General features: G+C 44.6%; 1 long non-coding RNA gene across 1 annotated transcript; it reads right to left on the reverse strand.

Annotated features, from left to right (window-relative positions):
- Positions 1-1,017: 1,017 nt before the first annotated feature.
- On the reverse strand, positions 1,018-8,772 carry LOC309335733. The gene is made up of 2 exons (XR_014153683.1): positions 4,244-8,772; positions 1,018-4,144 (listed from the first exon to the last, which is right to left on the reverse strand). It is a non-coding gene; the product is annotated as an uncharacterized lncRNA (long non-coding RNA).
- Positions 8,773-14,755: the final 5,983 nt, after the last annotated feature.

A 14,755-nucleotide genomic window follows, 5' to 3' on the forward strand; every position in this document is an offset into this window, starting at 1 on the left:
TGGAACGTGTTACTTCCAGGTTTTGCCGCTCGCGCATGCACAGACACTCAAAATGATGTCGCGCACATGAGCAAAGGATGCGAACGGGGCTTCAGAACAGATCCCGTTCGCATCCAGAGGTACCATTGTACTAACACTATTATGTGGCACATTAAGTTTATCCATATTTACTGACCTCCTTTCTCATTTGGACGGGTAAATACATTAGGTTTGTGATGGTGTCGTAGATTTTACTTAGGATCTGTGCTGGATATTCTTTCAACACCAGGATATTAAAGTTAGCAAGTCCTCTTAGAAAACTATAGTTTGTGGTTGAAAGTATGAGCAGTAGTTCTAAGCTGCAAACATTGAAAGGATTAAGGATGTTCTTGTAGTTCAACAATTATTTCATTATATGTCATAAATTATCATCCTTAAATTATTTTCTTAGATCTGTGAAACTATGATTTCCATAAATAAAGATTTCCTAATAATCTTCCTCCTCCATGTTTGCATTATAAAACAGTGCAGTAAGAGGTGATTAAACCTGGGGATATTTTTTTGCTTGTATTTATTATACAAAGTGTTAAACATGGCTGATATGCATGGCTTATAGCCTTATCAAAATGTGAGCAATGCCAGAGTGTATTGTTTAGACTTGTCAAAACATTAATTTTGTCCAGTATTTAAATCTTTTCAGGTAAAATCTGATTTTTAAATGGGCCAGCATAGCTGCTTCATAGTGTTTTCTAATTCATGGGAGAGCTATTCCTTTCTCCTTCATTGTTATGTAGAGTCTTCAAAGTTACTCTGGGTCTTTTCTTTTGCCAGATAAAAACTATAAATATTCAATTATCAAAAATTTCGGGTGAACTAATGGTAAATTTAAAAAATACAATAGTATTTTTGACAATACTATCATTTTCAAGGCAGCCATTTGCCCCAATTGTTATTTATTTGTGACCAGTGTTTTTATTCATTTTTGTCTTTGTTTTACTTCAGATAGTATGATTATGTTTTAAAAGATTTAATGCACTCATTTATTTATTTATTAACAATGTATGTATATTACCCAACAGCTAATATACAGGTGAATAATAAAGTTTAAAATGCATAAATATTTTTTTAAAGCAACAAAACAAGCAATAAAACATTAACCGATAAAACCATCAACAGCAAACCATGTAAAATAGCATAAAAATAGCAGATTGGACTATTGGAAATCTTGACAAATAAATTGAGACTTGCATGAGAATAAATTTTAAAAGGAAATTTCACTGCAACTTGCATTGATTTATGAGTACAGCTGAACATGGCAATCTTCTGGCAGCAGCTCTTTGTATTGTATAGTTGATGTAACTCTCCTAACCCCCCTTCTTTGGTGAAAGAGGCTCAACTATGGAAAAAAGGGCAAGTTTTATTTTATATAATCCTTTTGTCATATCGTCTCTTTGAATTAAAGTTTAATTATTTTTATTACTTCAATCCATCTCAAAGCATTATTTAATATTTTGCACCATAGTTGGGTTTAACACCTAAACAGTTACAGTAGTATGTATGCTAATATTGTGGAAATTCCATCTTTGGTGTTTTATAGCCTCTATTTTGGAAATGTGATGTTTCTCCTTATTGTTAAAAATCTAATATTTATTTATTTATTTTTTTAAAAAAGATAGCATAGAAAAGCGCTAGAGTATCTTAAGGATTTAAAATCCCAGAAAATAAAAAGGACCACAATGTGGGTGCCAGGCAAGTACCTCTAGCGAGGGCATTCCATAACCAGGGCATGACCACCGAAAGGGTATCATATTAGATGCTGTAAGAAAATAACACTGTGAAATCTAAAAATACTGACAGGGTGAAGATTTAGGCTGTGTTCCTATGAACAAAGATAATGGAGGAAGCACTAGACTCCCAAGAAGCAGCACAGGACATTGGCCTTCCTTGCCAACCTCTTATTCAGTCCAATCCTAAACATCTTTATTCAGAGGTAGCACTGAACTCAGTGAGATTTACTCTCTAGTAAGTGTGTGGAAGATTACTCAATACATAGGTTAGAAGGAACCTGTTAGTTACACTTTTCTTCCTGATTGGAAGCTGCAGTGCCTAGCTTAAGAGAGACCACAGACACTCACATGAATGGGGGGGACGGGGACTGACTGAATACAGACTTTAACAGGGATAGTCAATGTGTTGCTGCCCTCTAGCTCCTATAGCTTCTATAGTCCCTGATGACTGGCCAGGCTGGCTGGGGGTGATGGGAGCTCAGCAACTTCTGGAGGGCACCATATTGGCTACCACTGCTTTAAGGTATTAGATGGGGGTTTATTTTCATTGTATTATTGACAGGGGTGTAAGGGGAGGGGTAGTACTTCTGGTGAGAGACAAATTGTGCTCCTTCTGGGGGAGTTAGTCCATCTTGGTCCCCACCCTGCACTCAGCTCTCACCTGTGGCTCATAGAATAAGGTTACCGGACGTCCCCGTTTCCCGGGGACAGTCCCCAGATCTAAACATCAGTCCCCATACAAAATCCATTGAAGTTGAAAAGTGTCCCTGGATTCATTGGAAAAAATCTGGTAACCTTATCATAGAAGCTGTCAACATGCTACAGCAGCCACACTCTGGGAATGGCTTCAATTGGCCAGCTAAACTGAGTGAGGCTAGCTGATGGGTCTCAAACCCTTGGTGAGTTAAGGACCCTCCAGGCGAAGACAGGCTGAAGCTGAGTGAGTGGATGAAACCAAGAAATGGCCAAGAAGGTGGTTTCTGCATGTGCTGTAGAGGGAAGCGAGGGACAGAGGAACAGCCTGGGAAAATAGTAGCCTATCTAGGAGAAGGAAAACTCTGATCCTAAACCTCTGCTGCCTTGCAGTTTATCTTCAGGAGAAGAAAAGGATAAGGAGTAAACCCTACACAAATCCAGTTCCTAATGTGGCTGGATGGCACCTTGTACGCCTCCTTCCAGCAACCAAACTGGTGCCAAATGTATTGCTCTGCTTGCCTTTGGACCACATCAGCAAGGCTGAGAGGGGAACCATGTTATCTGGGCAGCCCAGGACCTCCATCCACACACTGCCCAGGCTTGTGCCCTGGGGAGGTCACTTCACCCTTGGAGGCACACTCCATTGTCTCTCAAGATAGATGGATGCTAACCACCATTATTGACATACATTGTATCCACATCACTGCAAATGGCCAGTGGAGCTGGTTTAAATGAGGTGCAAATCTTTAAATAAGGGGCATGGGGCTGGTTAGAAAATAATTTTTTACTACATTATTACATTACATGGCCTTCTTGTCAGAGTTGCCGTTTCTGCTTCTGTTGGCCTTTCCCCCTGCTCATTCCTTTTCAAATTGAGTTTCGATTCCAGAACACTAATAATTTAAAGTGAATTAACATACGTTAAATGAGTCTTTACCTTGGAGGCTGGTTGTGGGTGGGACTGATATCAGCAACCTTATTGTCAAGTCAGGATCCTAGAAATGGTTACTTGGAAGTTTCAGTGTTATAGTGAATAGGATACTATGCTCTTCGTGGTAGGAAGTTGTCTTGCCTTGGGCATTGTATTCTGAACATACCAAAGTGTCTGTCAATGTTTGCTTGATCAAATCCATTCCAGAAGAATATTTGCCCTTCAGAATTACTTTTATCATGTGTCTGGCAGGAGCAATTTAACAGCATCAGACGGACAGCATCTGACTCTCTTTTTGTTTTCACTCTGGAATTTTAAAACATTTCTCTCTCCAGGAAGTGCTCTTATAATGGCTGACCCGTGCAACAAATAGCTTAAAAGGTCTCAAGGAGATCCTGCACTGCTCATCCAGGAGGGTAGAGCAACTCCTGCAAGACCTGCATGAATCCCTGCAATTCCCTCCAAGTGTATGCAGAGAAGAGCTGCCAGTAGTCCAGCAAGCAATTCAAAGCACGGTGTGGCAAAGGGCTGTGTTCTTACCCCAATTCCCTTCTATGGGTTGCTCTCATATGCCTTCAGCTTGACTGAAGACTGGGTGAACATCCATTCAACGGTCTGTTCAACCTAGCATTCTCCACATCAAGAGGAAACTGCAGTGGTTCTTTATGATGATGCAGTCTTCATAGCGCACTGTGAGGAAGCTGAACAGAGATCCACCAACCGTTTTGCCCAAGCCTGCAGGGAGTTTGACCTTACCACCCCCCCTGACAAAGACCAATTTCCTGGGTCAGAACATCACCAGCACTCCATGCACCAGCACTGGCGACCACATGCTTGAGATGGTAGACACTTTTGTATACCTGGGCTCCACCGTAACCAGCAACCTCTCATCGATGCTGAGCTGGACAAGCATATTGGTAAGACAGCTACAGCTATGGCTCCCCTCTCCAAGAGTACGGGAGAATGTAGCGCTAATGACCAATAGCAAGATGAAGGTCTACCAGGCTTGTGTGCTGAGCACGCTGCTTTATGGAAGTGAGTCACGGGCAGTGGCGGAGGAAGGGGGCGGTCTGCCCCGGTGCCAGCCTGGGGGGTGACATCGCTGTGGGCAGGCACCTCCCCCTTGGGACGCCTGGGCAGATGCCGCCCCATTGGGATGACGCTCGCACGGGCGGGCGCCTACCCAATTGGGATGACGGCTTGCACGGGCGGGCACCTCCCCCTTGGGACACTTGCTTGGGTGGGCACCTCCCCCTTGGGATGCTCAGGCGGGCACCTTCCCCTTGGGACGCCCCCACGTGCGACGTGCTACGCCCCTGCCATCCTGGGTACCGAATCCCCATCCTCCGTGACTGGTCATGGACAACTTACAGAAATGATGCCTCAATGCCTTCCACATGTGCTGCATCAGGAAGATTTTGGGCATCACGTGGCAGAACAGAGTCTCAAACAAAGATGTGCTCTCCCAAGCCCACATTCCAAACAAATTCACAATGATGTCTCAGCAACCTTTGCAATGGCTTGGTCATGTCCACAGAATGGAAGATGGCAGGATCATCTATGGGGAGCTGTCTTCAGGCACCAGGCTTGTTGGCAGACCAACTCTGTATTACAAAGATCTCTGCAAACGTGCCGTGGAGCCTGGCTGCATTAACCGTGCCACGTGGAATCCCTTGCAGATGACCGCAGCACCTCGAGACAGGCAGGTTGTGTATCTACAGCAGTGATCGGAGGAGGAATGACCCCTAGGAGCACAAAAAGAAGAAACGCATAGCACATCTGCATCAGCACAACTGGATGCCTTCATCTGCCCCAGCTGCAACAAAACATGTCGGTCTCTGCAGCCACAGCAGGTGCTGTAACTCTCCTATGCTTTGACTTCACCCCAAAGGTGCACGCTTCTATTGCCTCCTGAGAAAAGATGCCATCAACAAATAGCTTACACCTGGACTGTGAAGAAACGCTAATGTAAGCTTCGTGAAAATGCCCAATATGCCTCCCCTTAAAGACAGATTGCCTCGCACACCATGTCTCTTGTAAGCAAATCCCTTTAATTATACTTATACTTTTAAGTATAAATGGAAAGAAAAGCCTTTTTGTGTGTTCTTCTCAAAATAAACAAGGTGATAGAAAGATGTTGCTTTTGCATCCAATGTGAAAGGATTGAAAAAATCTGGATGTTCAAGTCCTTACCTGGTTCAGGGAGAGTGTTCCATTACCTAACACATTCTTTCTTTGCCCATCATAGTTCTAAAGCAGGCTTCCTCAACCTCAGCCCTCCAGATGCTTTGAGACTACAGTTCCCATCATCCCCGACCACTGGTCCTGCTAGCTAGGGATCATGGGGGTTGTAGGCAAAAAACATCTGGAGGCCCAAGGTTGAGGAAGCCTGTTCTAAAGAGTATGAAGCATTACACGACTGCATTGACTCTGACATGCATCACTGAACTTTGGAAGCACATCTTCATAGTGCTAGAATGTATGTGTTAAGTGAGCCCTTCCAGTGAAGAGCAAAAGGAAGCAGGCCACAGCACCCGTATTAGCTGATTTTTTAAACAGTGATCAGAAAATAGGAGCCAACTCCTAGGGGCTGAAGTCCCTTCGGTCCCCCCAATAAAATATTTGAGGGGCTGCCCTCCCCCAGTTGATAGGCATTGCCATTCAAAAGGTGTGCATGCACTTCAAATTGTGATTATGTGGGGTAGGGGTTACTTCAGTCCCCCCATATTTTATTCAAGTTAGACCCATATTTTATTCACCCCTGGACCAGAAACACTGTAAGTTGCAGGGAAATGGCCTATAGCTATACCCAATTAAGGCGGGGGAAGATGATGGCACATTAAAATCAAAATGCCCAGATGGCTTCAGTGGCTACAGATGCCAGCTGGTTTGCCAACTGATGGCCCTTCCAGAATGCAGAAGCAGCTAAGGTGCTGGTGGGTACCACAGGCTAGGCCCGTGTTGCACCAGTTCTTAAGACCTGCACTGGTTGCCTGTGTTTGTATAAGCACAATTCCAGGTGCTTCAGGTATTTGGGGCCCCATACAACTTGGCCACTAAATACCTGGAGGATCCTCCTCCTTTATAGGCCTGCCCATGTGTTGAGATCTGCAGGGGAGGCCCTGCTGACAGTTGTGATGTTCACAGGTTGGTCATGCATGAACAGGACCTTTTCTGTGGTGGCCCCCCCAAATTGAGGTATATCTAGCCTTACCGTTGTAAACATTTCAGCATTAGTTCAAGATGTACCTTTTTGCACAGCTCTTTGAAGAGAGAAGATGAGATCCATATACCCCTCCCATTGGACTGGCGTTACTATTTCTGCTCATTAATTTGGTTGAATTTATGGTCCCATCATGTCTACTTGTACTGAGTTGCATGTATCCCACCCTGGGACATGGTGAAGGGTTGGGCTATAAATGCATACAAACAGAATTAGCAAAATACTGGGAGTAGGAATAGATGGGGTGCATTTTCCTTCAGTCCTTCCTTCCCAGCAGAGAGAAATGTGTGGAGAACATAGAAGTAACAAACGAAAACAAGAACAATAACCAACAGTCATCCTACCTTGAAGGAGAAAGAGGCCAGCAGCAAGTGGATCTCAAGAAATAAAGGTTTTATTTATTTATTGAGGTTTATCCTCACACTACTGGATAGCAGGAGATGTGAGATTATCTGTCTATATTAGTGAATGCCCACTGAGAAGTAGCTTTACTGTCCACATATTAAGACTATCACCCTGGTCAGCACAACCATTCTTGGGGCAACACTTTTCAGTTGTGATGCTGGAGGAATTAAAAGGTAGAAAACGGCAGGTGGTGATGACAACTGCCATTAAAAGCAAGTTTATATAATTCTTACTTTCAGTGATCATGTGAGTCAGTTCCCTGCTGCTGATTGTATAGCAGTGTGTGTCATGCATAAGGAGTTTCATTTATTCGCTCCATTCCCAGTTTCTTTTTTGTTAAACTGCTCAGGGCACCCGGCCATTTGCAGCAACAACTGTATTGTTAATGTTTTGTTAAAGTTCCCAGAAGCTTATAATTATGAACGCCAAGCAATTGCAATTACTGTTATAATCCAAGCTCTGCTCCAAGGCATGTGCTACAGCTAATAAAGAGGCAGAGTTCGCTCCAGCTTTTCTAATGAGCATGCCAGTTTGCCATCACGCTGGACCCAAATAATTGAGCAGGGACCATCCCCGATTCAAGACAGGAAAAGCAAGAGAGAGTTTTGGAGCAAATGTTCTAGTACAGTGGCAAGTAAAGCAAAATGGCTTAAGGAAACCTTCCATGTTCTTTGACTGCAGAGACCAATTGTTATTAGAAGCATTTTTCAAACAAGACTAATAACTTCTCTACTTAGCAAGCTATCACGGTAGGATGCAGATTACCCGGTAAGTTATAATATAGGGCTTTGCAGCCTGAGGGATTCCAGGTTGAGACCAAGACAATGTTCCAGTCTGGTCTTACACATCTTTATTTAGAAGGAAGTCCCACTGAGTTCAGTGGGGCTTATTTCCAAGTAAGTGTACATAGGGCTTCAGCTTTAGTGACATGAACAGTATTTACTGAGAGATAGGACTGTTGACAACAATACCAGTGGAAAAGACATAAAATGGTGCATTTGTGGGCAAGGATTTAACCAGTCAAAAGCAAAGGAATGGAACAGCAAGAGGCAGCATTGCCCAAAATTACAAAAACAAATGACAGTATCTGAGTCAATAGGATAACATTAGGCTATGGTGACTGGCCTATTTTTGTCCCTTATTATGGACTTCATGTTAACTTTTGTGGATGTTTTCTCTTTCCTGAGAGTTAGGCAATGGACTGTTCCATCCCACTTGACTTTCTTTCCCAGCAGTATTATATGGTAGAGGCAGTGGAAGCAGCAGGAGGCTCAGGAAACTGAATGGAGAGGGCAGCACTTGGCTGCAGGGTGCTTATTTCCCTGACCCCTTGCTCCCACTGCCTTCTGCTGGGCAAGAAAGCAACCCATAGCCAGGTGCCTGAGATGGAAGCAGCCTGTCTCAGGGAACTGGATGAAGGGCATATTGTTCTCCAACATTGTGGAATGGCCAGTCAGAGGCATGAGAATATCCACATTCTTTTTGTAATAGGCCACAGCCACTCAAAGTGCATCCATGGTGTCATGGACAGTAGTGGAAAACCTTTAAAAATAGCTGGAGGGGAAGGTCAGCTGTGTGACAAACAGGGCACTACCTATCAATTCAAAATAAACGTTTGTTTGGGAATCAAGACAGTACTAAGGGCGCCAGGGAGATCACAAAAGTTCATAAAACTGCATGTTTGAGAACTATAATTTGAGATTAACAAAATTTATAAAAGGTTCTGGAATCTATAAAGTGAGTTTCCAGATTCTGTTTTTTTTTTGTTCATATAATTTTTTATAGCAACTGCAAAATATTTAATTCTGCGGTCAACAAACAGCAACAAAACCTGCACATTTCTCTGTATAAGGTAAATTATTATCTTGTGCTTGTGAATTCTTATCTCCCACGCCCTACTCCTCAAAGGATAACAGCAATCTATTTTGTTGTCAGTTTTGTATGAGCCCCTAAAAAAGCACTTTTCCCATCACATCTTTTGCCATATAAGCTTTTGCCATTGTTTGCGCATATGCAGCTCACTGTTTCCCCTGTGTGCACATTTTTGTGCCTTTGTTCACACATCAGCCCTTTCAAATTTTTTTTATTTTATTTTTTATAAATATTTATTAAGGTTTTTAAATATAAATGCGCACATAATAAACAATCTTACTTCTATCACAACAATTTCATCACTTCTTTGGACTCCCTCACGTCTCCCGCTCCCATTTACATCGTTAAAAATTTTTTCCAAACAAATTATCAACTTGTTTACAATCTCATGTCCACTCATTCAAATATAATCTAGCACTTCTTCCAAAAAAATTTATATTTTCTTTAGTCTCACTTATCATCAAATTTAAATCTAGTTTAGTGGTGACCAGTTTTTTATAATCTAGCATCCTTCTTAACATTCAACCAAATTACAATGTTTTTGTAGATACATCTTGAATTTCTCCCAGTCTTCCTCCATCTTCTCTTCTCCCAGATCACGGATTCTGCCGGTCATCTCGGCCAGTTGCATATAGTCCATCAGCTGCATCTGCCACTCTTCCAGTGTGGGTAGATCTTGAGTTTTCCAGTTTTTTGCGATGAGAATCCTTGCTGCCGTTGTTGCATACATGAAAAATGTTCGATCCTTCTTTAACACCTTCTGGCCGACAATACCCAGAAGGAAGGCCTCTGGTTTCTTTGTGAAGGTATACTTAAATACCTTTTTCAGCTCATTATATATCATTTCCCAGAAGACCTTCACCTTAGGGCATGTCCACCAGAGGTGAAAGAATGTTCCTTCATTTTCTTTACATTTCCAACATTTATTATCAGACGAATGGTATATTTTGGCAAGTTTAACTGGGGTCATGTACCATCTATATATCATTTTCATAACATTTTCCTTCAGAGCATTACATGCGGTGAAGTTCAGCCCAGTGGTCCACAACCTTTCCCAGTCTTCAAACATAATGTTATGCCCAATGTCCTGTGCCCATTTTATCATAGCCGATTTAACCATTTCGTCTTGTGTATTCCATTTTAGCAGCAAGTTATACATTCCAGATAGTACCTTGGTCTTTGGTTCTAACAATTCTGTTTCTAACTTCGATTTCTCCACCTGGAACCCTAACTTTTTGTCATTTTTAAAAACTTCTTTAATCTGAGCATAATGTAACCAGTCTCGCACCTTATCCTTCATTTTCTCCGAGTTTCCAGATTCTGTTAAAGAATAATCCAATGTTACTTATTCTAATCTCTGCTTAAAAAAAAAATAAAAAATCCTCCATACTACTTATTCCTGACAAGTAGTCAATATAGTACATCCAGTGATATTACAGTGAGCTCCAAACTATCAGCAGAACCAAGAACCAAGCAAAAAAGAAGTACTGTGTTTTTTTTGCTCTATAACTCACTTTTCCCCTCCTAAAAAGTAAGGGGAAATGTGTGTGTGTCTTATGGAGCGAATGCAGGCTGCACAGATATCACAGAAGCCAGAACAGCAAGAGGGATCGCTGCTTTCACTGCGATCCCTCTTGCTGTTCTGGCTTCTGAGATTCAGAATATTTTTTTTCTTGTTTTCCTCCTCCAAAAACTAGGTGCGTCTTGTGGTCTGGTGCATCTTATAGAGCGAAAAATGCGGTACATCCAGATGGCTCAAAAAGGCGAGCTGTCACTACCATTTGCTAAATAGGAAAGACTGCCAAATACTATGTAGAAATCACATATGCAGTAACTGGGATATAGTGAAAATATTCCTGAACTGCTTCATGGGAGTCCTACAAACTGGAACTTCTACATTATCAACAACTGGCAAAATGAGAAAACCACAAACTTTAAAACATTGGTTTAGTCATAGCACCATCTAGTGGAATACAAAGTTATCACTGGGAGTCTCTCATAATTTACTGTAATACTGTATAAAAACAATTCTGCTCTTACAGAAATGAAATTACCATAGTAATAAACCTAAAACCAGCATATAAATAAGTTACAGATAACATGAGTGATGCTCATGTTCCCCATGATTTAAATACTGGTTTTGAGTTCATTTTGTTTCTCAGATAGAGTTACAAGACAGCCTGACAAGCATCTAAACAGAAATAAGTTCCATTTGAGTTAACGCCCAGGTAAATGGGTATAGGATGTATAGAATCTAACATATCTCTCATTTAACTGCTGCTGCCGCACTGTGAGTTGGGGAAGGCCGCTCCCTCCTGTAGGCCCACTCCACCAGGCCTAGGGGGCAGGGCCCACACTCGCCACCGCTACAGCTTTAAGGACACTGGTGCTGCTGCAGCAAATGTTAAAAATGTTTTTATATATTTTAAAGTGTTTTAAAGGGGTTTTTACTTTTTACTTTGTTGTACCACCGTGAATGGTGGTTTTTATTGATGTATTTTTATTTTGTTCCGTTTTATTTTGGTTTAGGGTTGGATATTGAGTGGGGTGGGGATTGGTTTTGTTTGGTACAATTGTTTTTGGTTTGGTTTGCTTTTCTATTTTGTAAATGGAGGATGGTATGAGGCTTGGGATTGCTACCGTGGTGGGGCGAGGGAGGTATGGCGGTGGGGGCAGATGTCATAGGCGAAGGGGATCGAGATACGGATATCCTCGTACCCCTTCCAATCTGCGCCCCATCCCGAGGGACGAGGGTAGGGTGAGCAAGGATTACTCACCTCCGTCACTGGTGTTGTGCAATGCCAGGTCTATAGGCAACAAAACCGCCACCCTGCAAGATTTCTTCACCTCGCAGGGGGTTGACCTGACTTGTGTGACAGAGACCTGGGTGCGCAAAGGGGAAACTGTTACCTTACGAGAGATGGCGCCCCCGGGTTTCTCCGTCCTCCACCAGTCGTGGACTATGGGCCGGGGGGGAGGGGTGGCATTATTAATCCGGGAAGATTGTTCTTTCAGGGCTCTACCATCGCCATCGATCCCCAGCATTGAATGTGTTGGCCTAGTGTGGGGCTCCGAGGTGAGCTTGGCTGTCTGGCTGGTGTACCGGCCGCCTAGCGCACCAGCAGCCACCCTGCCAGGCCTGCTGGAGGCGGTGGCCGGCTGGGCCTTGGAGTTCCCTAACCTATTGGTATTGGGGGACTTCAACATCCATGCTGATGCCACTCCCTCCTCACAGGCTCTGGACCTGGTGTCTTCCATGGCAACACTAGGGCTCTCCCAGTTTGTTTTGGGCCCCACACATCAAGCAGGCCACACACTGGATTTGATCTTTGGCGTCGGTATAGATGTGATCATGTCTCCTTCGATGAAGGTGCCATGGTCTGATCACTATGCTCTGAAAGCCAGGACTGATTTTCCACCCCCACTCTGCTTAGGTGGCGAGCCAATTTGGGCTCGCCCGCAGAGGCTGATGGACCCTGATAGATTCCGTCAGGCCTTGCGGGACCTTGCTCCCCCATGCGACTCATTGACTGAGCTTGTTGAGGGCTGGAATATCCAGCTCCTAGCAGCCATCGATGAGATCGCACCTAGGCGCCCTCTGCGACCCCGCAGAAACCGGGTTCCCTGGTTTACCGAGGAGCTTCGGAAAATGAAGCGGGACCTCAGACGGCTAGAGCGAGTATGGCGCGGTGCCCGTGATGGAGCCTCAAGAACATCTTACAGGGTTTTTATGAAAACCTACGAGATGGCAGTGAAGGCCACTAAGAAGTCCTACTTCTCAGCCTCCATTGCCTCTGCTAGCTCTCGCCCGGTGCAATTATTTAGTATAATTAGGTCTTTAATGTCACTTGAAGGACAGCCAAATTTAAATAACAATTTGACACACAGCTGTGAGGCATTTGCGAGCTTTTTTGCGGAGAAGGTCCTGTTGCTCCACCATGACCTTCCTGCCAATTTGGATACAATAAAGGAACTGGAGGCCCCTCGACTGTCTTCGGGTTCAGTATTGGACCACTTTGACCAGATATCCCCAGCCGATGTGGACAGACTCCTCCGAGCTGGAAAGCCCACCACCTGTCCTCTTGGCCCGTGCCCGTCTTGGCTGATTAGAGCGTGTCCAGACGAGGTGCGGGCCCCCCTGGGTGATATCAATTTGTCCCTTGGCACCGGGATATTCCCAGGGGAACTGAAGGAGGCAGTGGTGCGCCCGCTCTTAAAGAAAACATCATTAGATCCCTTAGATCTATCCAATTACCGCCCGGTTTCGAATCTTCCATTCCTGGGTAAGGTGATTGAGAGAGCGGTTGCTGAACAGCTTGGTAGGTTTCTGGATGAAACATCGGCTCTCGAACCATTCCAGTCCGGTTTCCGCGCTGGTCATGGGACCAAGGCGGCTCTGGTCGCCCTAACAGATGATCTCCGCAGGCAGCTGAATCGAGGCGGGTCGGGGCTGCTGATTCTTCTAGACCTGTCAGCAGCCTTTGACATGGTCGATCACGAACTCCTGGACCACTGCCTTGCCGACGTGGGGATCCAGGGCACAGTCCTTCAATGGCTGCGCTCGTTTCTCTCTGGTCAGGGACAGAGGGTGGCGCTTGGGGGGGAATTGTCATCGCGCCACTCCTTGCTGTGTGGAGTGCCTCAGGGTGCGATTCTCTCCCCGATGCTTTTTAACATCTTTATGCGCCCCCTCGCCCAGCTTGTCCGGAGTTTTGGGCTGGGTTGCCATCAGTATGCCGATGACACCCAACTCTATCTGTTGATGGATGGCCATCCTGACTCGGCCCCAGACACACTGACCAGATGTCTGGAAGCTGTGGCTGGATGGTTACGTGGGAGCCGGTTGAAGTTAAATCCTTCGAAGACAGAGGTCCTCTGGCTGGGACGGGGCGATATGGGATTGAAGGGGCAACTCCCATCTCTTGCGGGGGTGTAATTAGTGCCAGCATCGTCCGTTAAGAGTTTGGGTGTAATCTTCGATACCTCCCTCTCTATGGAGGCACAGATTACAGCTATAACAAAGGTGGCATTTTTCATCTCCGCCAAGCTAAGCAGTTGGCTCCTTATCTCGCTCGCCCTGACCTAGCCACTGTGATCCACGCGACGGTCACCTCCAGACTGGATTATTGTAACTCGCTCTACGTGGGGCTGCCCTTGAGACTGACCCAAAAACTCCAGCGGGTGCAGAATGCCGTGGCGAGACTCCTTACGGGGTCTTCGCTGCGAGATCACATTCATCCGGTACTATACCAGCTGCACTGGCTCCCGGTGCAGTACAGGATCAGGTTTAAGGTGCTGGTTTTAACCTTTAAAGCCCTATACGGCCTAGGACCCTCGTACCTACGGGACCGCCTCTCCTGGTATGTCCCACAGAAGAACTTACGGTCTGAAAATAAAAACATCCTGAAGATCCCAGGCCACAAAGAGGTTAGGCTGGCCTCAACTAGAGCCAGGGCTTTCTTGGCTGTGGCTCCAATCTGTTGGAACGCTCTGTCACAAGAGACTAGGGCCGGGTAGCGGCGTTTCTATTATGCTTAATGTATGTAGTTTGGTGTCAGCGTGCTTGTGCCTCAACAAATGAAATGGATTTGTAAAAATGTTACATGGGGGGAAAAAAATACGAGGCATTACACTTACACTGTAAAACAAGAAAACCCTTAATAAAAAAAACAAATAAAAAAAAACACACAAGAGACTAGGGCCCTGCGGGACCTGACATCTTTCCGCAGGGCCTGTAAGACAGAGCTGTTCCACCAGGCCTTTGGTCAGGGCGCAGCCTGACCCCCTCCTCTGGCAATCTGCACAGAATTTTGCTTAATGGTTGCCATCAATTTGATTTTAATTAATTTTTATAATGAAAGG

Source organism: Podarcis erhardii (genome assembly GCF_964252035.2).
Source record: "Podarcis erhardii genome assembly, chromosome: 2".
Taxonomy (NCBI): Eukaryota; Metazoa; Chordata; class Lepidosauria; order Squamata; family Lacertidae; genus Podarcis; species Podarcis erhardii.